Source organism: Oratosquilla oratoria, chromosome 15 (genome assembly GCF_046742065.1).
Source record: "Oratosquilla oratoria isolate Oo_2021 chromosome 15, ASM4674206v1, whole genome shotgun sequence".
Taxonomy (NCBI): Eukaryota; Metazoa; Arthropoda; class Malacostraca; order Stomatopoda; family Squillidae; genus Oratosquilla; species Oratosquilla oratoria.
In genome coordinates, this window is record NC_134791.1 from 368,839 (window position 1) to 391,772 (window position 22,934).

Genomic DNA, 22,934 nt, shown 5'->3' on the forward strand with positions numbered 1-22,934 from the left:
TGAAATGATATACCCCCTTTATTACACGACGACCCCGCTCGCCCTCATCCAATCGAAAAATATAAGCGAAATAAAACAAAACATAAAATAAAATACACGCCAAGCAAAGGAGTTGAGAGAGAGACACGCGGTTAAGAACTTCACTTTGACCGACACCCATACCTGTACCCCGGAGCTCGAACACCCGAGGCGCGTGGAACCCAACGGTGACCCTGTGGAATCGATCCAAAGTCCACAGGGCGTCGTGTGGAATCGAAAAATCGCCCGCCAGCGCCCTCTGTGCTAGTTACCCTCAGAGACGAGGACCACCTCCCCCCCCCCCCACGCTGGGGCGTGGTCAGACGCCTCGATCCTCACGAGGAACTTACTCCCTCGTCGGGCAGGTCCTCTACTCTCTTGCTCTGAAGGATGAGAGACAAAGGTGAGAAGTCTACGCCAGGAGGCGCTGAGCAGCTGTGGCCGAAGCAGTCACTTTGGCCCAATGCGCTTGGACTGTTGGGACAGGTAACTTACACTCACTGCTAGGAATCGGAGAGGAGTGCGGGATTCGAACCCACAACTGAGCGAATACGAGACCAACACGCTTCCGATGACGCCACCTTTCTTGACACCCTTCGCATCATATACTTTAAAACTACAATTATCACCACAAATAAAATATAACACAAATTAATAAATAAGCAAAAATTATAAAACAAACACAAGAAAAAATAAAATAAAAATATGGAAGAATAATCAAAAGAAATACACACAAAAAAAATAAATGCAAATAAAAATAAAATTAATAAATAACCAAACAAATACGAAACGGCGAACTACCCACACATCCCGTTTTCTTCCCACATTTGGGGTGGGACTTCCCCATGAAGCGGCAGCCCCCCCCCCCCGTATGAGAGAAACTCCCCAAAGGAAGCCCCCCCATACCATGCACGATCCTGTAGACGTGCCCCCCATGGACCCCTGTGGGGGCACGGGGTGAAGGGTGAGGGTTAGAGAGACCTGTGGGTAGGAAAATAGCTGGAGTGGTCCCTCCCATTCCCCCCACACACCCGTGGTGAGGGGGGAGGAAGAGAGAGGTGATGGTGGTGGGGGTGGGGTGGTAAGGGTGGGCATGCCAGCTGATGCCAGGGCCACGGGGATGGGCGGGGGAGGGGGGGGCTGGCGGACGCGGCACCCGTGGGGGTGGGAGGCAAGAGAGAACGGGGGAAGGGGCAGGGGCAAAATAGGCGATGAGGGGGAGAAGGGGAAGGGGGGGGGGAGGAGGAGGAGGAGGAGGAGGAGGAGGCAAATGAAAAGTGGAAGCGAAGAAGGGAAGAGAAGAGAGGGGAGGGGAAGAAGAGGGTGGTGGGAACGGATGGGGAGGAGGGAAAGGGAAAGGATGGGGAGGGCGCGATGGAAGAGAGGAGAGAGATGAAGGGAGAGGAGGCTGTGAGCAAACAGGAAGAGTGTGAAGGGCAGGGAGGGGAAGGTGGACGAGAGGGAGGTAGGGAGGGAGGGAGGGAGGGAGGGGAGGAGGGGAAGGGGTAAGGGAGTCGGTAAAGGTAGGGGTACGGACAGATGGAGGGAGGTGGGGATGGAGAAGGGAACGGAGATGGGAAGGGACGTGGGTGGAGAGGGGAGGGAGAGGGAAGACGAGGAGGAACAGGGAAGACGAGGGTAGGGGAGAGTATGGGAGGAGGAGGAGGAGGAGGAGGAGGAGGAGGAGGAGGAGGAGGACGGTGAGAAAAAGGACGAGGAGAATAAGTAAGTGGAGGAGAATCAAAAGAAGAAGAGAACGATGAGAAGGTAAAATGAGGGAGAGAGGGAAGAGAAGGAAGAGCAAGAGGAGGATGTGTGGAGGGGATGCATGAGTGTGGAGGAAGAAGCGAGGGTGGCGGCTGTGGGGGTGGGAGAGATTAAGAATATACTTGCTTACGCACAAACACGAGGTCGTCTTCCGTACCAATATTATACAGGCTTATAAACGCGTCCAACGTCTAAAGCTCTAAACACACACATTACCTTGGATTATTATTATTATTTTTATTTTGGGCCTCTTTAGTAGAGAGCACTCTCTATTATCCACACAGTTGTAAGGAGAGCAGACTCAAACTCTTTAAAGAGTAAAAGGTATATAGAACTCTTTTCTTGGCCAGATGGAGATATACACACACGCCGGATTACTGGTGTTGTGGTACCGAGCTCTCCTGCCAAGTCCGTAAAAATGGTTTAAGGAATCGTATCGTCTTTATCGAAAATAAACTTCTCCGTCTATCTTGTCAACAAGATTCGAACCTTTTCCCGTGCAACTTTTCGCTCGCTCCCTCCCTCGCTCGGCTTCGGTTCTTTTGGACTTTGTTTACCTTCGTCTTTCTCTTCAGAGCAGCCTTGTCTTGACTTGGCCTGTACGATTCCATTAGTAGGGCTCTTGTACTTCAGAGTATACGCTAACTTAATCACACACAAATTGAGTTTCATGCACGAGTGCCACTGCTGTACACCACGGGTCCAACACGTACTCCAATGCCATGGTGAGTTAACATCTCTCTCACTCGCCCCCCCCCTCTCTCTCTCTCTCTCTCTCACACACACAGACTCAGAGACACGCGCACATACACAAAATATGGTATACAAGTGGGGAAACGAATTTCAATGGGCAATTATTAAATCATCAATCCAATTGGAAAGATCGACTTGGGGTGATGACTGGAAACTTCGAAATTACCACGTAACACGTCACCTGGGGGGGGGAGAGAGAGAGAGATAGATAGATAGATAGATAGAGAGAGAGAGAGAGAGAGAGAGAGAGAGAGAGAGAGAGAGAGAGAGAGAGAGCCCTAGATCGGGATATGGTGCGGTGGTGCAGTTCGCACACAAAATTACAAAATTATATAAACAAAATAGAAATATTCAGTGAGCAGCGACTTACAGTGCTTTAGATTTTTATGATGTCATACGAGAAGAGATGGAATATTCTGGGACTGCCAACGTTGAGAGAAAGGTGACCTATTGGCAGTGTTTAGGGCCATGAAAGGTGCAGACGAATGAGAAGTTGGGAACATTAAAAGAATAATAAATACACAAATGAATATATATATATATATATATATATATATATATATACATATATATATATATATATATATATAATGTTTTCCGTACAAGTTTATTGATTCTTAGAGTAGTTTAGATGAAGTAATAGTCCAGTATTATGGGACAATTTAAAATGAAAATCCCCATTACAAAAGCGGAGGCGGAACCTTCCGTACAAAGCTCTTCTCCCGTGTACTAGAACTCGGCAAATACTCCTAGACAAACTAGATAAACAGACACACATACGTGTATGCACGCGCACACACACACACACACACAATGCGGGTGTGCCTGGATGTTGATGCCACCGAGTATTGGTGCCAAGTGCCACGTCGATGTCGGTAATGCAACATCCCCTCCTCCCCCTCCTCCTTCATGTATTTATTTTCTTTGCATAAAAATAACGAAATGTCGTCTTCGTTGCTCACTTCTGGCAACTTCCCGTCGTCCTCCTCTTCCTTCTCCTCCTCCTCCTTCTTCACCTCTTCATCATTCCCAATTTCTTCTTGTCACTACTTTTTCTTCTCTGCTCTCCCGAGTCTCCTTCCTTTCTCCACCATTTTCTCCTCCAGGTTGCTTTCTCTAACATAAACCTGTATTCCTCCATATTATTTCTCAAAAATGTTCTTTCATGTCTGCCATAAAAATTTCTTGATATCATCTACACACACAGACACACTAATAAGAATGATGAATTCGTATGTGCGCGTGTATATGTGATTGTGTGTGTGTGTGTGTGTGTGTGTGTGTGTGTGTGTGTGTGTGTGTGTGTGTGCACGCGTTTAACTTCTGGTTGTCCATTGAAAATTTTTCCACACTTGGCGCCTGACGATTCTATTCAGCTGCAGAAGCACGTGGCAGACCCCCTCCCGTGCCGTGTCGCCCTTCACCTTGCACTCCCCGACTGGCGCCAGGCGATTTTATTCATCTCCTCCGTGGCTGGCTGGCACCCACCCCTCCCTCTCTCCCTCCCTGGGTGGCACGTCATCCTGCCCTTGGGCGCCTGGCAAGCAATCACAATATACAAGCCTTATCTAGAACTTAGATCGCCATTATCATTATCTCAGTTTTATTCTATCCTTAATGTGTATGTGTGTGTGTGTGTGTGTGTGTGTGTGTGTGTGTGTGTGTGTGTGTGTGTGTGTGTGTGTGTGTGTGTGTGTGTAATATATATATAAATAATAATGATGATAATTATTATAATAGTAATATTACATCAGGAGGCGCTTGGCTGCAGCGATAACCGTCACATTCATCCCCCCACCACGAGACGGGACAGCCCGGGCAATGGGCAGTCACCCAACTCGAGACTTTGTGCTCAGGAGGACAAAAGGACCAAAGCCGACCACGACCACAGCAGTGCAGAGCCAAGGCCCACCATCTCGAACTGGTTTGGTTGTCGCACGACCTCATCCAGGTCAGATTAATTTTTGAACATTGTCAAAGTTGTCCACGAGAAGATTTCAGGACTGCGCGCCTGAAGTCTGAAGCTCATGTGATCTTACATTGGACACACACGCACACGCTGCGGGTTGTTACTCCAACTCTCGTGGGAGGGGTGTGTGTGCCTGTGTGCGTGTAAGGTCACAGCATTACCCAGAGATCGGTTATATACGAGCTCTGAGCTCTCTTTCGGGAGGAAATAGCTGTCGATCACAAGTCCATGGTGAATCACACACACAGATGCCTTACACGTGCTCTGAGCTCCCACCCGGAAAGGTAATAGCCGTCGATCACGAGTCCAACACGTGATCCAAGATAACGGTGGTGAACCATTTGCTGTCATGAGGCGCTTAAAGTCTTTCTTCTGGTGATTGCCACAATGATTTTTTCCTAGCAGCCCTCAATTCGGCGACGCCATATGTAGTACCTAACAGTGTTTCATATTCACGTAACCGTATTAAAGGTCACCCCCTCAATACAGTTACACACACTCGTGTTTCCAAAGTCTGCCGACATCTTTGTTTCTTACTCCCAACAGATGGAGGGTACTAACAAGCGAGTAACTTCGTTCTTGCAACATTCAATTACCATGAACGCTTGCAACACGCTGCGATTGCAATTAATTACGAAAAGAAAAATGGTGATTTACTAATTACCCTCCAATATATATATATATATATATATATATATATATATATATATATATATATATATATATATATATATATATATATATATTGCAAAAATAATCACAATAACGCGTGACGAAAAGATATTGCAGAAACCACAGGGAAATTAAAGTCGGAATACTGAACGTTTTCGTCTATTAATACAAAGGCCATTCTTTGTACTCTGAGGATGTCGTAATAGACGAAAACGTTCAGTATTCCGACTTTAATTTCCCTGTGGTTTCTGCAATATATATTATATATATATATATATATATATATATCAGGTACGCGACCACGTGGACAATCAGCAAAACCAGTTATCACTAAAGCCAATCACGTTTGAGTGTTCTTTATCAGGAGGCTAGGGCGGTGTTCTTTACAGAGGACTTCGTAGCGTGGAACTGAATAAACCATGCCCTTGGTCCAACTCGCTGCCGTCACCACGACCTCAGCCGCAAGTAGCGACGCTCTAACCCACTCGGCCGGTGAGCATTGTAATTAATTAAATAAAATGAAAATAGAATAAACAAATAAAATAACAGCAGTAATAAAAATGAATAAATACAATGACGTACTTTCGACATACCAAACGCCAGGCGATTTCATTCGGTAGAACAATGGATAGTGGACCTAACGACGTCTAGTTGTGGCCAAGGCCACCTTTGTCCCAAGTGCACAGACAGCCAAGGGCAGAGGTCATCACCAGTAGCGACTGGGGGACTCAAGTCAGGATTGTGGAGTTGCTAAGCGAGGGTGAAACCCACGCGCCACGACGTAGCTCTTCTAGGAGAGACAGCGGGAGAGAGAGAGAGAGAGAGAGAGAGAGAGAGAGAGAGAGAGAGAGAGAGAGAGAGAGAGAGAGAGAGAGAGAGAGAGAGAGAGAGAGAGAGAGAGAGAGAGGAAAAGAGGGAGGCAGGAAGTGAGTGAAGAAGGAGGGAGGGAGAGAGAGAGGGGGAGAGAGAGGGGGAGAGAGAGAGGGAGGGAGGGAGAGATGGGGTAGGTGAGGATGAATGCAAGTGCACACAGCCACACTGGAGGTTGTTATGGACCACCGGGCGACTATGGCGGCGGCGGCGGCGGCGACGGCGCTTCGCTCCCTGTGGGCAATCTCACGCTGCTGCCGTCGAGGTCAATTTCTCTTCCAGGATCTTAGTGACACCCCTATGGGCCAGAGCAACACAGCATTCTTTCACGATTTCAAATGCCACCACCTACTGCCCTTCTTAAATCATCTCTCTCTCTCTGAGCACTTCTCTTGGACTCCACTACCTCGGTGCGACATTACCCCCAAGGACAGAAGCGCTGGTTACAGGTCTCGTCGTGATTTCAATATCCCGGATGCCATCCCCAGGAGGAGCCTCACGTCCAAGATCAGATTGATGCGCTCGCTGGAACTATCAATGTTCCAGTATGCGTGTGAATCCAGGAGAACCCTCAACGTCGACCTGCAAAGTCGAATCCAGGCCCTGGAAGTGAGATGTTTCCGCAAGATCTTGAACATCCGTGTGCGCGCGCACACACACACACACACACATATACTCTCTCTCTCTCTCTCTCTCTCTCACACACACACACACACACACACACACACACACACAGTCAGAAACACCACTGGCCCATCCAAAGACCTTCTCACCGTGGTTAAGGAAAGGAAACTCCGTTGGTGCGGACACTTGACAAGCCCTGATGGCCAAGACTGTCCTGCGAGGCACCGACCGTACCAGGAGGAAGGATGGAAGGAAGGAAGGAAGGAAGGAAGAAAGGAAAGAAGGAAGGAGAGGCAGACAGCAGAGGAGAGAGGAAGACAGCATCAGAGGGGGCCGACGGCGCGAGCAGCTGGTCAGGCGCCGTCATTAGTAGGGACTGTGCGTACCCCCCCCCCAACGACCCAAGGACCCACCCGGGGGGGGGGGGATCACGGGAATGTAAACGAGGGAGGAAACGAACTCATAACCTGTCTACGTTTTTTTTCCCTAAACCTATATTAGCCTCATTTACATTTATCTTACATGGAATAATTACAGTATGAATGGTTTTCATCACTGCTTGAGTACAGAACGCTTGAATGTGCGAAATGGCGAATAAAAAATACAGCGAATGGTATGGATTGAGTGTATATACTTGTGCATGTATATTCATACGATGGGTATATACATTTACATATTTACATCCACATATATACATTTTCATACAGATGTACACATACTGCAGGCACACAATATATACATATATAGAACAAAACAGATCCACTTTACAGTCTAATCCACATCCACCACCACGAGTCACTCAGTCGGAGTGACACGTTTCCTCAGAGTGAAGCGACCCTCGTCGACGTCACCATATATCTGTCACTGACACACGCGGGGGATGGGGGGTGGGGTGGAAGCAGCGCCCCTTGTCGTCTCCTCGTGTAGAGTTTGTCCAAATGATGTGAACCAGTGGCACACAGAGCATACACAAAAATACACACGTTAATATGATGCTTAGAGGTATGTTTATGTACATATATATATATATATATATATATATATATATATAATGCATACACACACACATATATATACACATATATTACATACACATTAAGGTACATAGGTACACAATTTTCTACACATGATTTCGTTCAACGTCATGAACTACCCCTCTCAGAGAGCCCCAGGACGGTGCCTAATTACGAAGGACTTCTTAAAGCATGGGAAGGTAATGTAATCTGTCCTTATAACGAACTCGCCTTAACGCCAGGCAGCCTCGAACCAGTCTCCCTCTCCCGACCTCTCGGCCAATTGGCACCGCTCAAGTCGCCTGGCTGTTCATACAATAAAAATACACACAAATACAGTATCACTATTTTCATTTTAATGACTACTTACAATAAAGTACAAATAGAGTATCACTGTTTTCTTTTTTTTTCTTTTCAATGAATTATCAAATCAAAATTTTAATTAAGTTTCCTTGTAGCCTTTCCTATTAATACCACTATATCAACCAGAATAAAGTCTTTCAAGCAAGGCACAGACATACAAGAATTTATTAATGCAGTCACGACCCCTACAATTCAGGATCTGGAAAAATAATACCTGGTAAATAAAAAAATAGGAGACTCGCCCATATGGTAACATCTCCATTGATAAAAGCTGGAGACGATGTTGCCATATGAGCGAGCCTCCCTTTTCTCTCAAAGTAAAGAAAGCGTTGCGTTAGCCTCAGCTGTGGCCTCAATTCGGTCCGTTTAACCTCTTCAGCACTGTGGCATTCCTTACATCATTTATTCTGACTGACGTAGAACGATCATTGACTAACTTTATGTAGTTCATTAAGGCTACCTGCCTGCCAGGCTCTCTTGACGGAGCATTGCTCCATTGTGACGCAGACGGCGGCGGTGACGTCAAGAGTGGTGCTGGTGGTGATAATTGTGATGGTGGCAGAGAGGGTGATGGTTGTGGTGCTGCTGGTGGTAACAGAGGCGGCGGTGGTCGGCATGGTGCTGGTGGTAATAATAGTGGCCATGCTGGTGATACTAATAATAATGATTGAGGTTGTGATAATGATGTTGGTGGTACTGATAACGATGGCGGTGGTGGTTGTTGGTGGTGGTGGCAAGGTTTGCAACGGGAAACGAAGACACCTGGCATCAGGTTGCCAGGGGGAGGAGGAGGGGGTGAAAAAAGTGTCGTATTTAGGACAAGCCTATATGTGTTTGTGCATGCGTGTGTGTATATATATATATATATATATATATATATATGACCTAAGCGGAGTAGGTCCACCTCATGTATAAAATGCCCACAGCCTGTTTGTACACCATTCCTTTGAAAAAGCATACCTGCGAAACTAGTCAGGAATAAACTCAAGACTAAGACTCCTCTGTTTCCTACTCCGCTTACGTCAACCTGTCAGAACGTCTCGGCATATATATATATATATATATATATATATATATATATATATTATTATATATACATATATAATATATATACATATACATACATATACATACATATACATATATACATACATATACATACATATACATATACATATATATATATATACATATATATATACATATATACAGGGTGTTTAAAACAATCAGGCCCGGCCGTCGCGAGCTTTGAACTCGGGTCCCTCTGAGCGCAAGTCCCAAGCGTTACCACTTCGCCACACAAAGCGTTAAAAGTCTCGAAACCTGGTATGGACTGACTGAAATTTACAGTCCTGAAACCAGTTTTCTACGAGACCCAACAACACCAGAGAGCAACGCGGTAACTAAGCTACGCTTCGCTGTTGCAACCATTGTAGAACAAAAAACTAGTCTCACGCTCAGAGGGACCAGAGTTCAAAGCTCGCGACGGCCAGGCTTGATTGAATTATATCGCTGTTACTAGCGATTTACTCTATCATAGTTACAACGGCGGACCGATTTAGCTCAGTTGTCCCCTTGCTCTCAGTTGTCGTTGGGTGTCGTAGAAAACGGGCATCAGGATAGTGGATTTCAGTCATTCCATCCCTGGGCATAAGATCTTATCTGGTTTAAAAAAAATTAATGATCTGAGTAGCGAAGTGGCAACGCTTGGGGCCTGCTTCTTTGAATTACATCACTGTTACTAGTGATGTGTTCTATAAGTGTATGTGTGGGCACGTGTGTGTGTGTGTGTGTATACACACACACACACACACACACAGATATATATATATATAATCAAAATGTCTACTTTTTCAATGCGTCCATTAAAACACGAGTAAATAAATATACATAAGAATAAACAGTAAGTAATTTTTCTGTTAGCTTACCGGCCTCTCTTTTTAATAGCCATTTATTTTACTAGTTATTGTGCAACAGATCTCTTTATGGAGTGAGAATTCCCGATCCAACTTCTTCCCCAGCCATTGTTGTCCACTGTAATGAAGGGATCCGTCTATACACTGTATGGGCTTTTCCCCCCTTATAAGGGGGGTAGCCAAAGTCAAGAGCCATGTACCCACTCCCACCCCTTCCACTCCCATCCACCACCCCCGTTCCTTCCTCTCATCTTAGCTCCTCACGGATGACGGGTCATCCCCGCATCCCACCCACTGCCCCCCCCCCTCCGCCCCACCCTGGATGGGCATAAACAAACAGAGCAATACATTAAACCTTAATAGACAAACAAATTCCTTTCGCACCAGAGACCTGATTACTCTCGACAATGTGAGAAACAAAAACAAATAAATAATGAAGTAAAACAAATTGTTCTGACTACCGCCACAGGTTTTCAACCAGGTAAAGGGAAGCCCCTTCCCGATAAGTGTAAACAGATAATATACATATATATGTATATATATATATATATATATAAATGTGTACATATATATATATATATATATATACATATATATATATATATATATATATATATATATATATATATACACACACACATATAGAGAAGACTTGAGGAGAAGTCCCACCCCCACACCTACTACTTAGGCGTTGTAACCCCGTTCGTCATGGTGTGTCTGAAGGTGAGACCAAGGCACATGCGACTTGCTTTTGCTACTTCCTTCGAGCAGAAACGTCTTGGGTTACAACGGTTCTCGACTTTCGTAAGAACGCGTCCACAAAGTGTCCAAGATTCGTATTCCAGGTTCAACTCCTCTTAATTCGTCCTTTAGCAGCTCACTCTATGACACAAGAATGATTTGACATTTGGAAATTTGAAGAAAAAGAAAAAGAAAAAAAGAAAAGAAAAATATATATATATAATAATTACAGTAGTTTCTACTCAAACGATGTAGCTAAAGCAAGTAGCATGCTAGCGAGAATTGCCATGTGCGCCTTTACACCGCACATTATTTCATTCTGGTTTACGGCAGATCAACTTGCTTCCATTCATGGAAAACGGGGGGAGGGGGGGTTGCTGCCGCCAGAGCTCCCCTGCAACAGATAGAAGCGCTGGTCAACAACACTCCCTTCTGGTGGTATCACTTTCATTCAAAGTGAACGACGACTCTATACTGTAAAGGGAACATCGGCGCGGCGAGGATATTGGTATCTTCTCGATTAGGACCTTTTCGCTGGGGGCAGGGAGGAATTTCTCGGCCGAATGAAATCGCCTGGCCGGAGTTGGAATACTTACAAGTAATGAAAGACACGAAAAAGATATATACTATTTTATGCGTTTTTTTTATTTATATATTTTATTTATCATATATTTTATATATTTTATTTATTTATACATTATATATATTTTATTTAATTATTTTAGTTTTGGCTAATTCTTCCTTTCGTACGAGGAGCAGCTCGGAGTGCCTGCTGCTGCTGCCCTCCCAACCACAGCAGCTGGACCAGCGCCAAGCCTCTGTGACGCAACAGGCAGGCTGTACACGCCTGTACAACCCTTTGCTACACTACACGCAAACGTACATGCACGCACACACAAACACACACGCACACACGAGTAGCTTTTTGGAACTAATTGGATGAAAATATAACCCAAGCCAAAATCGTAAACAAATTTAAGGCAAAGTTTGATGAATGGAGCCAAGGAGACGGGACCCCATGAGCCCTGTAAACTACAATTAGATACACACACACACGGACTTGTATATATTGTATCTAGCCAATGGTAGACTGATCTACTCTATGCCCATTCGAGTAGAAAACACACAAAAATACATAAACTAAATAATCAAATATGATAATAAATAAACCACACGTGTACACGCATACACACACACACACACAAAACTACTTTCCTGACAAGTACAGTAAGAGTACTTTTTGGTCATTTTATGAAATCTGTCAATTAAATTTGGTCATTATTTCAAGGTTGATGCATATCCTTCAGTTCACCATTAAAAAAAAATAATACATAAAAAATTCTTACTGTTTATTGTTCTTGTGGTCCTCAATTCTTAAATGATATATGCAAATGAACAAATAATTTAAATCTTATAAATTTTAAAAAATAAGATACATAAAAACACAGTAACAAGAATTAACAAGAAAATAAATATACAAGTGGAAAAATACCGGTAGCACATGAAAATATACAAATAATTCTATAATTATCCATATAATAAATAAAAGCGAGTTGAACATAAATACGAAGAAAATATGAAGACAACATATTTTCAATCTGGTTGTTGATCTTAAAATGAACCTTTCTAGAACACGTGCGTACATACACACACAGCCATATTTGATCTCTCATCAAGCAATAGACGTTTAACAATGCTTGCACAACTTTCCACTGCGTGCACTGGGCTCACTACCCCCCCCTTGCCACCTTGTCCCTGAGTACTCGCAGATCCCGCCGCCGTCGCCGCCTCCCACGGGAGTTCGACCTTGTGGGGGTTGCCCCCTTCAGCCCGTCTTGCGAACAGTAGGCGTGGCAAAGCTGCGTCTAGACTCTACACACGCACCCACACACACACACACGTGTACACAAGCACAAAGGGTTCAAGTAGTCAATGGTCAGGATCGATTATTGTGCAATTTGCTTTGAAAAGTGGATACACACAAGCGCGTGCGAAGGCACACACGCAGTGGAGACACGCACGCACGCGCACACACACACACACACACACACATACACACACCGAATTGTTGGTGTAGTGGCACCACGCCCTACCGCCTATGCATTATTTCACCCCCCCCCCCCTCCGTGGTTTACGGGGCCGGTGGTGGTACCCGCTCGGACCTCAGCCTTGCCGTTGATGGTAAGGAACAGTTCATAACCTAACGTGAACGATATATATGTATATATATATATATATATATATAGAGAGAGAGAGAGAGAGAGAGAGAGAGATGGTGTCCTTCACGCTAGGCCACTCTTGCAGGAGGAAGCTGATGTGCGCGCGCGCACACACACACACACACACACACACACAGAGAGAGAGAGAGAGAGAGAGAGAGCGATGTCACCCCAGGTCCTGAGGCGAGCAGTCAGCGGTCGGGGGCCCCATTACTACTCAAGAGTGGATGAAGCCCTTCCCCTTCCCTAAACTGTGGGCGCCACGGCGAGGGTTCGAACAGCCACCACGGCCGGCGGGACCTCGAGCGTCAACCCCCCCCCCCCCGGTGTGCCCAGACCCACGGCCGTTACCTCCCCAATAGACAGATTAATCTCGCGGGCCCGGGGCAAGGCTCGATCTGCCGACCCTGTGATGAGGCCAGCGCGCTACCCACTGTACCAGCCAGGAGGCTCTGCCAGTGCGACGATCCGAGTTCGAGCCTCGCCCGGGGATGGAAGAAAAGAAAAGAAGAGAGAGAAAAAAAACTGCAAGCAAGCACACGAACTATGGTGGATAAGGAGTTTTTTTTTGTTTTTGTTTTTTTGTGTGTGTGTGTGTGTGTGAAAGAGAGAGAGAGAGAGAGAGAGAGAGATGTCTTTTATTTCTTTCCAATTACCTTTTCTCTCTCCCCTTTCCCTTCTCTCCCTCTCTTCGCCAGGTGCTCCATTCCCTTCCTCGGCTTCTTCTCGATCTTCCCCTCCTCCTCGTCTCCACCGATTTCCAGAGCTTCTATCCTTTGGCTACAAAGACGCAATTTACTCATTTTATTCTGCCTGGCGCGGGGCGATTTCATTCAGCTGCGGGGGTGTAGGAAGTACACCACCCCTAATCAGAGCTAATGGGGGGTGGGGGTCAAACCGTCCCCCCAATTCCGTCTTATCATTCTTCGTTGACTCACCCTTTTATGCTCCCCTGTCTCGTTCCCCTGTACCAACAGCCCCCCACCCCCCCGTTCCCTCTCCACGATCCGCGCCTCTCCTCCTCCTCCCTCCCGCCCTCTCCCACCCTTCGGGCTCTTCCGACCCCCACGACCATCTCCCTGCCAGTGACCCCGTTTCTGCCCCTATTAACGCCCCCCTCCCTCCCTTCCCCCTCCCAGTCCCCCCCCCCACCTTACGGACATGATCTCCCTTCCAAGACCTGCCCTTCGTGGCGTGTATGTGTTTCTCTGCCCCCCCTCCTTCCTTATTTTCTCCCCCTCCCTCAGTCACTATCTCCTATCTCTTACACACACACACTTTGCTCTCCCCACCCCTACATTTACTTTCTCCCTCTTTTTATCTTCTTTGTTCCTTCCCCCACCAACTCCCTTCCTTCTCACTTTTTTCTTTCTTCTGCACTCTCTTGCTTTCTTTCTCGCCTTCCCTTTGTCTCTCTCCCTTCCTCCCCTCCCCTCCCCTTCTCTCCCCCTCTCTCACACTTTCTCTCCTTCCCCTCCCCTTCTCTCCCCCTCTCTCACACTTTCTTTCACTACCTCCTCACTTTTCCTCCCGCTGCTTCCGCCCCCCTCCCTCCCTCAAGAGAGGGTCCCCTTCCACGGGTCGTCGTTCCTTGTTGGTCCTCCTCGGACCCATCGTCGTCGCCGTCGTCGTGGTCGTCCACTGTCGGGGACCAATCCATCCAAAGCTACGACCCAACAGAAACCCTCCCAGAGCCCTGCTGGGCTGCAATTAGGTACTTTGGTCGCCGTGTTTACGACGAACATTTCCTTTATCTACTGATGGCTTGATTGTTTGGTTGATTGGCCGTGGGTAGATGACGTAGCACTGCGCAAATCCTTGTTTTGCTTATTTTTTTGTTTATCATCTGCTGATGGGTTGACTGATTGCTTTAAGTGGCACAACGGTAACACCCTTTCCTAATTTATCTATTTACGCTTTTTTTGTTTTTTACTTAATCGCTTATATCTGTCAGCAGATATAGTACGACTGTCTTCTATATCTACTCATTTACTATCATTCCAACTTTATCTACCTACTTATTAACCACTTTCATTTATCTATTTTGAAACGGTAACGTATTAATACCGTGGTCTTCCTTTACATATCTATCCATTTACTTGTTCTTGTGTGCAGACACAGTACTATACGAAGATACTTTATATCCACTAATTTATCTACTTATTCGTGTGTGTGTGTGTGTGTGTGGTGTGTGTGTGTGTGTGTGTGTGTGTGTGTGTGTGTGTGTGTGTGTGTGTGTGTGTGTGTGTGTGTGCGCGCAGTGATAGACGTAGGCCCTTGTCAAGTCAACCCAGCCTCATCTTTGATCATTTCATTCTGGTTAAAGCGGAGGGATTTTTTTCTTATTCGGCTGAGAGGACCTCCCTCCCTTTGGCACTCTCTCGATGGCCCTCTTACCTACTCAGAGAGAGAGAGAGAGAGAGAGAGAGAGAGAGAGAGAGAGAGAGAGAGAGAGAGAGAGAGAGAGAGAGAGAGAGAGAGAGAGAGAGAGAGAGAGAGAGAGAGAGAGAGAGAGAGAGAGAGAGAGAGAGAGAGAGAGAGAGAGAGAGAGAGAGAGAGAGAGAGAGAGAGAGAGAGAGAGAGGGAGAGAGAGAGCGCACGTCGCGACTGGCACCACCTCGACCTCGGTGGGGTGGCTCGAAGTGCCAACTCACCTCTTCGGCGCCCATCACTCAATGTCGCCCGACCTCCCCTTCGCCCTCGACTGCTAAGTCAACCTTGATAACCTCGACGGTCACACTCGACCACCCGTCCCCCTTTCTTGTTGCCACGGCACATCCCTCCACCCCCTCCTCCCTCCTCGTCTTCCTTGATACTCTGGTGCCAGGTCATGTGAGCTGGGTTACACTTGTGCATCTTGGGAAATGCTGGATCCATCTCTGATGTATTATACATACATACATACTTATACATACATACATACATATACATATATATATATATATATATTTTTATATACATATATATATATATATACATATATATACACATATATACATACATATATATACATTATATATATATATATATACGTGTATATATATATATATGTATACATATACATAAAATATATACATTATATATATATATATATATATACATTATATATACATATATATATATATATATATAATATATATATACACACACACATATATATATATATATATATATTGTGTGCATGCGTGTATGACTATTTACCTCCGTAGTATCCCTTCCATAATCCACGAGTGAAAATAAAAATGAACAACTAAACAAATTAATAATAATATTGAAAATACATAAAACAAATCTCTTTCCACGTCCAACAGCCATCTTGAACACTCACTTGAGTGTATATGGTCACGTGACCCCCTTGAGTACCACGTCGTACTTCACTTATTTTATTCCGGTTAAAGGCCAACTATAGTATCTACTTTGTAGGGCAACCCTACGCCAGTACGCCCTGTAAACTAAGACCTAACGCCTAACCTAACGGGGTTACGACGACCAGCTTAACTTAATCCCTTTGGCCCCCGAAGCGACGACGTCCTGTGAATCGATCGATCGTCCATTCCGACTCGTCGTCGCGCGACTTCGTCTGGCTTCCGACCGACGGCGCGGCGGAGCAATACAACCACTTGGCGACAACCAGAGTAAGCTAAACAGTGGGGCACGGCGGGCGGAGACGCATTTCTATTCTGGCTGAAGCCAAAGGACTCCATTCAGCTGAAGGGCAAACACTCCTGCCGAGGGTCTGAGCGTCCGTAGGGATAGAAGCGCTGGTTAACGACGAGAGGTTAAACTTCAGTTAACAAACCCCGAATGGGTCACTTTGTTCTGGCTGCCGTCAGGCGATTTTATTCAGATCCGCAAGGAACGGGCTCGACCCCTTGCGTGCCGTGGAGTCCTTCCCCCTCCCCCACCGAGCTCCGGACGATTCTATTCGGGCGCGAGGGGACGCAACCCTCCTTCCTGCCGCCAGGCGATTTTATTCACCTGAATCAGGTGGTGCGGGTACTGGGAACTTGGTTAACCAAAGGAGTTAAAAATACTCCCAAACCAGCCTCCTAACCACGGATATCTGCCGCCGGGAGATTTGCTTCAGCTGAGGGGCGGGGCGGGAGTGAGGGGGTTACCCCGGCCCCCTGCGGCAGTCAAAGGGTTAAATGTGGCCCCGGGCATTTGGTCCGGTTACAAATCACGCTGTCAGCGGAGGATCCCTTTTTGTGGGACCCCGCGCGAGGCTAATTTCGAACTCCATAAAGAATCGCCTCAGAGACATCACACCGCAAACTGGGATACGAGGAAAATGCCCCCCCACCAACCCCCACCCCAAGAATAGAAGGTCAGCGCCGGTACAAAATAAAACTATAAAGATCAATAAATGAATGAATGAATGCAAAATGAAGCAAAATAAAAATAAAGGAAAAATTAATACAATGAATAAGTGATAAAATATAAATATACAAGCTTAAATAACAAAAAATAAGAAATAAATAAAACAAATTTTATTAAATAAAAAATGTAAATAGGTAAATGAAAAAAACGAAAATTAAAAAATAAATACAAGTCAATACATCAATCAATAAATAAACATGAATTTACAAATCTGTAGGAAGAGTTCAAACTGACCTTTCGAATATTTTTTGTTTATTTGTTTTTCTTATATTTTCCATTATCATCATTATCACCACCATTATATATATATATATATATATATATATATATATATATATATATATATATAATATATATATATATTCGTGTATTGTCCACCACCCCTTGCTCACAGGCGGACCCCGTAAAGGAAGCGTCTCATTCTCCGACAATCCAACAATGCAGCAAGTAGTACTGTCTTCCACAGCTCCATGACCCATACTCTCCAATACCACATTATAAAGAAGATACTGAAGAACCATGTACTGGGGGATGGGGGGAGAACGTCCCGGACACGATGGGGTCACGGACCTCTTCCCCCCCCCCAGCCCCAGTTGGCGTCCTAGCATAACTAGACTCCCCAGATGCGTCGGAACGTTTGTCCGTGCGAGGACATAATCCCCCCAGCAGGCCCTTCCCCCCTTCCCCCAACAGTGGATAGAAACAGAGCCGCACATCCGTGGGTCGGTCCTATTGTACCCAACACATCCCCGATATCCGATGTCGGATACGAATACCTCTGTTCCGACGGGCTGCGCTTGTATTGTCTTACTGCATACAGGAAAGGGGCTATACTAGGTTTCCGTCTGGGGGGGATTTAAGACTCATGTTTGCTTACAATGATGTAGAATAGTTACATGACAAGCAAATGTAAATTGGATTGGCTTTTAGGGCGGAGGTTTCTGGACAGACTGACGAGGAGGAAGAGCAGGGGGAGAAGGAGTACAAATTATAGAGGAAGGAAAAGGAAATGAAAAAGGAGATGAAGACGGATCCACATCTTGACGACGATTTTCGGGTTCGTAAGGGCGACTGTGAAATCGGACACGAAGGCTCTTGGATCGCCCAAGGGAAGAGGCCAGGCCTCCCGAAAAGACTCCGAAACACGTACACACACACACACACACACACACACACACACACACACACACACACACACACACCGTGTGGGCATGCATACCCATCCATCCACCCACGTTGCCACTCTCGACTCGAGTTCATTCATACACACAAAGTTATTTATATAATCGGTCATATATACAAAACCCATATGCATGTATGTTTATACTTCCGTGCTAGCTCGCGCACGAACACACACACACACACACAAGAATGATAATTGGAGAATAAGTTGGAACCATATGTGATTCTGCAGCCAGGTACGAATATAATTGGAGAGTCTGAGACAGGACCCTACGAGCGTTGCTTATTTCCTATATACTAAATCAAATACACATGTATGTACACAAACTAAATATAGAACAAAAACACGTCATATATATATATATATTATATATATATATATATATATATATATATATATATATATATATATATATATATTCAGAGCGCAAAGGGGAGATAATGTTTTCCAACTTAGGGTGTCAATCCTCATTAACGTGACCCTTTTGTGCAGCCACGGCCCAGGGAGGGGCGATAAGAGGGGTTAGGGGGGAATAGGGTGTAGGGGGGAATAGGGTGTAGGGGGGAAGAGGGGCCAGGGGGTACGAAAGAGAAGCGGAAGGGAAGGGAGGTGGAGAGGAAGGTCTAGGAAATTGGTGGCCGGCGAAAGGGAAAGAATGGGGAAGGGAAGGGGAAGGGAAGTGAAGAGGAAAAGGGAAGGAAAGAAGATGGGTAAGAGGATGGGAAGGGCAGAGGAAGGGAAGGGGAAGAGGGTGGGGAAGACGAAGGAGATAAAGAGGAGAGGAAGAGGAGGCATTTAAGTAAAGCGATATGTACACTGAGTGCATACAGTGTTAAGTGCAAAACATGTGTAGACATCAAATGTACACAAGGCGTATGTACACAGGGTGCATGTACAGTGTTAAGTACAAAACATGTTGACATCATATGTACACATATATTATATATATATATATATATATATATATAAGCACATACACACTGTATGTACACAAGGTGCATGTACAATGTTAAGTACAAAACATATGTAGACATCATATGTACACAAGATGTATGTACACAGCGTATGTATACACTGTATGTCAACAATAAATAGGCACAGTGTATGGGCACATCATATGTACAAGACGTATGTATGCAGTGTATGTACACAGCGTATGTATGTAGTGTATGTACACAGCGTATGTATACAGTGTATGTCTACAATAGACACCATGTATGGATACAGCGTCTGAGTACAGTATATGTACAAGGCATATGCAGTGTGTACAGAAGGTGTATGTATGTACACAGCGTATATGCAAGCCTATGCACATAGCGTATGTATACTAAACTTGTACACAACATATGAACATGGTTTTTGTACACAACATCTCCATAGCATGTCCACATATGTTGAATATACACATACAGGGCCTAAAGAGGAAGTCGACAAAGAGTCTACAAAGAGTCTACAAAGAACGTTTATACACCCGATATGCTATAATACACAACAGAACGCCTGCACACGCTGTCTGCAGAGGGCGCCTGCACAAGCTATATACAAAGGGCATCTGTGCAGCTAGTTAAGGAACTCAAATACCCCTTTAAGGCTCAGGGTGCCACCTTTTCCCACTTAGCTACGATAGCACCTTAACAAAAACATTGCCTCTATTGTCTTAAAAAAAAGTCTCCATTGTCTGTTGGTTCTATTCAGTTGATGACATCTCCTCCCTTCCTATCACAACAGCAAACACATCTATTCAACTCTATTCAGGCCAAACAGGGCAAGCATAATCATTTGATCCTGGCTATATCGCCAGACGATTTTATTCAGCTCAAAAGAACCCACGGATCTCCAGGATCAATAAACAAAACAAAGATCAAGAATCACCAACGCCATCTTTACGCAAAATCAACTACATGAACGTTATTTGTAGTCAACCACACACAAAAAAACGCCATCTGTGGGCACCCACAACAAAACAAACGCTACTTGAAGGCAACCACACCCACACATACGCCATCTATGGTCAGGCGGACCAACTACACCTCCTAATCTGGTCCAGACGGCGCCGGAAAGCCATGCCAGCCGGACACACAACCGGCGTCCGGTCCCGTGGGACCTGCAAGGGGAGCGGCGATCCCCGCGGGAGTAGTAAATAGGAATCCGCCGTCGATTGGGGGGAAGCGGGGGCTGCTTCTCCTTCCTCCCTTTTCTCCCCCCCCCCCAAACCCCCGCTATCACCTTGTTCTTGCTAGCCGACCACTGCGGTCTGGAGAGATGAGGAAGAGGGCAAAGAGGAACACGAAGAAGACAGAAAGGAAGAACAGGAATAGGAAGAGCATGAATAAGACGAAGAAGAGAAGAGGAAAATGAGGAAGGGGGCGAAGATGAAGAAATAGTTTGCCAGAATAAAACACAAAGTGTGCCATGGTGTGGATCCCCGACGATTCCCCAATTCACCTTCGTACAGGAGAAATCTCCCATCCTTGCGTCTCCGAACGAGACAAGTGAATGATTTTTGGAGAGATGCAAAAGCCAACTAGAGAAGCCTCGTCTCGTTGATCACCTAACACTATCTAGAAGGGGGAGGGGTAACTGAGGTGAATCACATTATCGACGAATACAAAACGATAGCGAAAGTGCGCCCTTCCAAAAGCGTTGTTACGGCCATGTATAGTGATAATAATGACGACGACGACGACGACGACGACGATGATGATGATGATGATGATAATAATAATAAAAATTATTCTGTTTAACAATACGAACTTCTCTTTCAGAGGAGGCAAAGACGGCGCCTCCTTATGGAGATTTTCCTGAAGCAGGGAATTGAACATGCTCTCCCCTTACTACGAAATCGGTTGCTACCAGACAGGACTCGACCTGACCTCCACTCCTGACCACCGCCCCATGTAGTAACTCTGTCACACAGATGTTATTGCTGTTCATCGCCACAAAATGAAATAACTAAAGAACTTGAAGAACTTAAAAAAGTAGGCTCTCTCCGTCAGTAAGACCATTATCCACTATGCCCCCGTGAATTCACAGCCGTGGCCACGCCCTCCTGACACGGACACGCCCGCTCCTTGGACGTGATCCAATCAGAGGACAATGGGGTTAAATCGGCATCAAGGGAGGTCACAACAGGCTACCCCATTACAGTCTACTAAAAACGCGAACTGGGTCACACACCTCGTCAGTTTAGAAATGTGACTGATACATTATTCTACAATTTGTCTCCATTTTCTTTAAGTACGGAGACCAAGTAATACAATATCAACAATACCAAAAAAGTTCTTTTTATATTTATATATATATATATATATATATATATATATATATATATATATATATGATGTAAGCGGAGTAGGAAACACAAGAGTCTTAATTATTGAGTTTATTCCTGACTAGTTTCGCAGGTATGCTTTTTCAAAGTGTATCTGCGAAACTAGTCAGGAATAAACTCAAGACTAAGACTCTTGTGTTTCCTACTCCGTTTACGTCAACCTGTCAGAATGTCTCAACATATATTATATATATATATATATATATATATATATACATGTATATATATATATATATATATATATATAATGTACATACATGTATTTTTTCTTTTTTCTTTCTTTTTTACTTCTGTACATCATATGACGTGGTGCCAAATCTGACTCGGCACGAGGAAACCTTGTAATACATTCGACATATTTCCCGTGACTATTTCAGATTCACCCGAGAGAGAGATATTCGTATTATATTTTACTTCTGTTGCAATACCGCCAACGGTGCCCATGGCAAGGCACATAGGCTATACCGTCACCCCTAGGGTCAGGCAGACAGTCCTGCAGTGAAAAATGAAAAATAAAAAATCTGACATTAACTGACTCTAGAGTGTCATCCTATATACTACAACCTATACTCCATTCCAATAAGAAATTACACTCGATTTCTGCCGTGCAGTTCGGTACAGTTGGTAGTCCTGCAGACTCATGCTCCACGCAGGCACCAGCGACACACAAATTCCTCACCTCCTTCAGATAATATTACATTTCCCCATTTTGTTTTTAAGGTAGGGAAATTTGGCTTCAATCATTACAAAGAGCATTCTACAACTATAACAAAATGTTCAAAAGTCGACTGGGTGAGAAACTAGGTAATTATGTGGAGTTGAATTCAGAGATAAATTATCGGTTTATACACATCTTTACTTATAACAGATGGTTACAGCAATTATGGTTGGTGTAGAATAAAACATGTGTTCTACATAAACAACTGAAGACGATGGTGCATTCAGCTTTCACATAGAAAACCATGAATAATGAAAATTAAGGATTTTTACACATATTTTGCGTCATGACGCTCGTGTGGCCAGGGAGAGAGGAATGGTTGCCGATTCCTTCCCTCCTCTTCCTCCTCCTTCCAACTTATTATTAATTTAATGAATATAAGAAAGTATTCGTTTAA

The 22,934-nt window shown here is 44.9% G+C and overlaps 1 protein-coding gene across 1 annotated transcript in view; it reads right to left on the minus strand.

Annotated features, from left to right (window-relative positions):
* Positions 1–22,934, minus strand: part of Lmpt (four and a half LIM domains protein limpet) — a 264,405-nt gene that overhangs the window by 235,907 nt on the left and 5,564 nt on the right. The gene's annotated exons all lie outside the window — the stretch shown is intronic.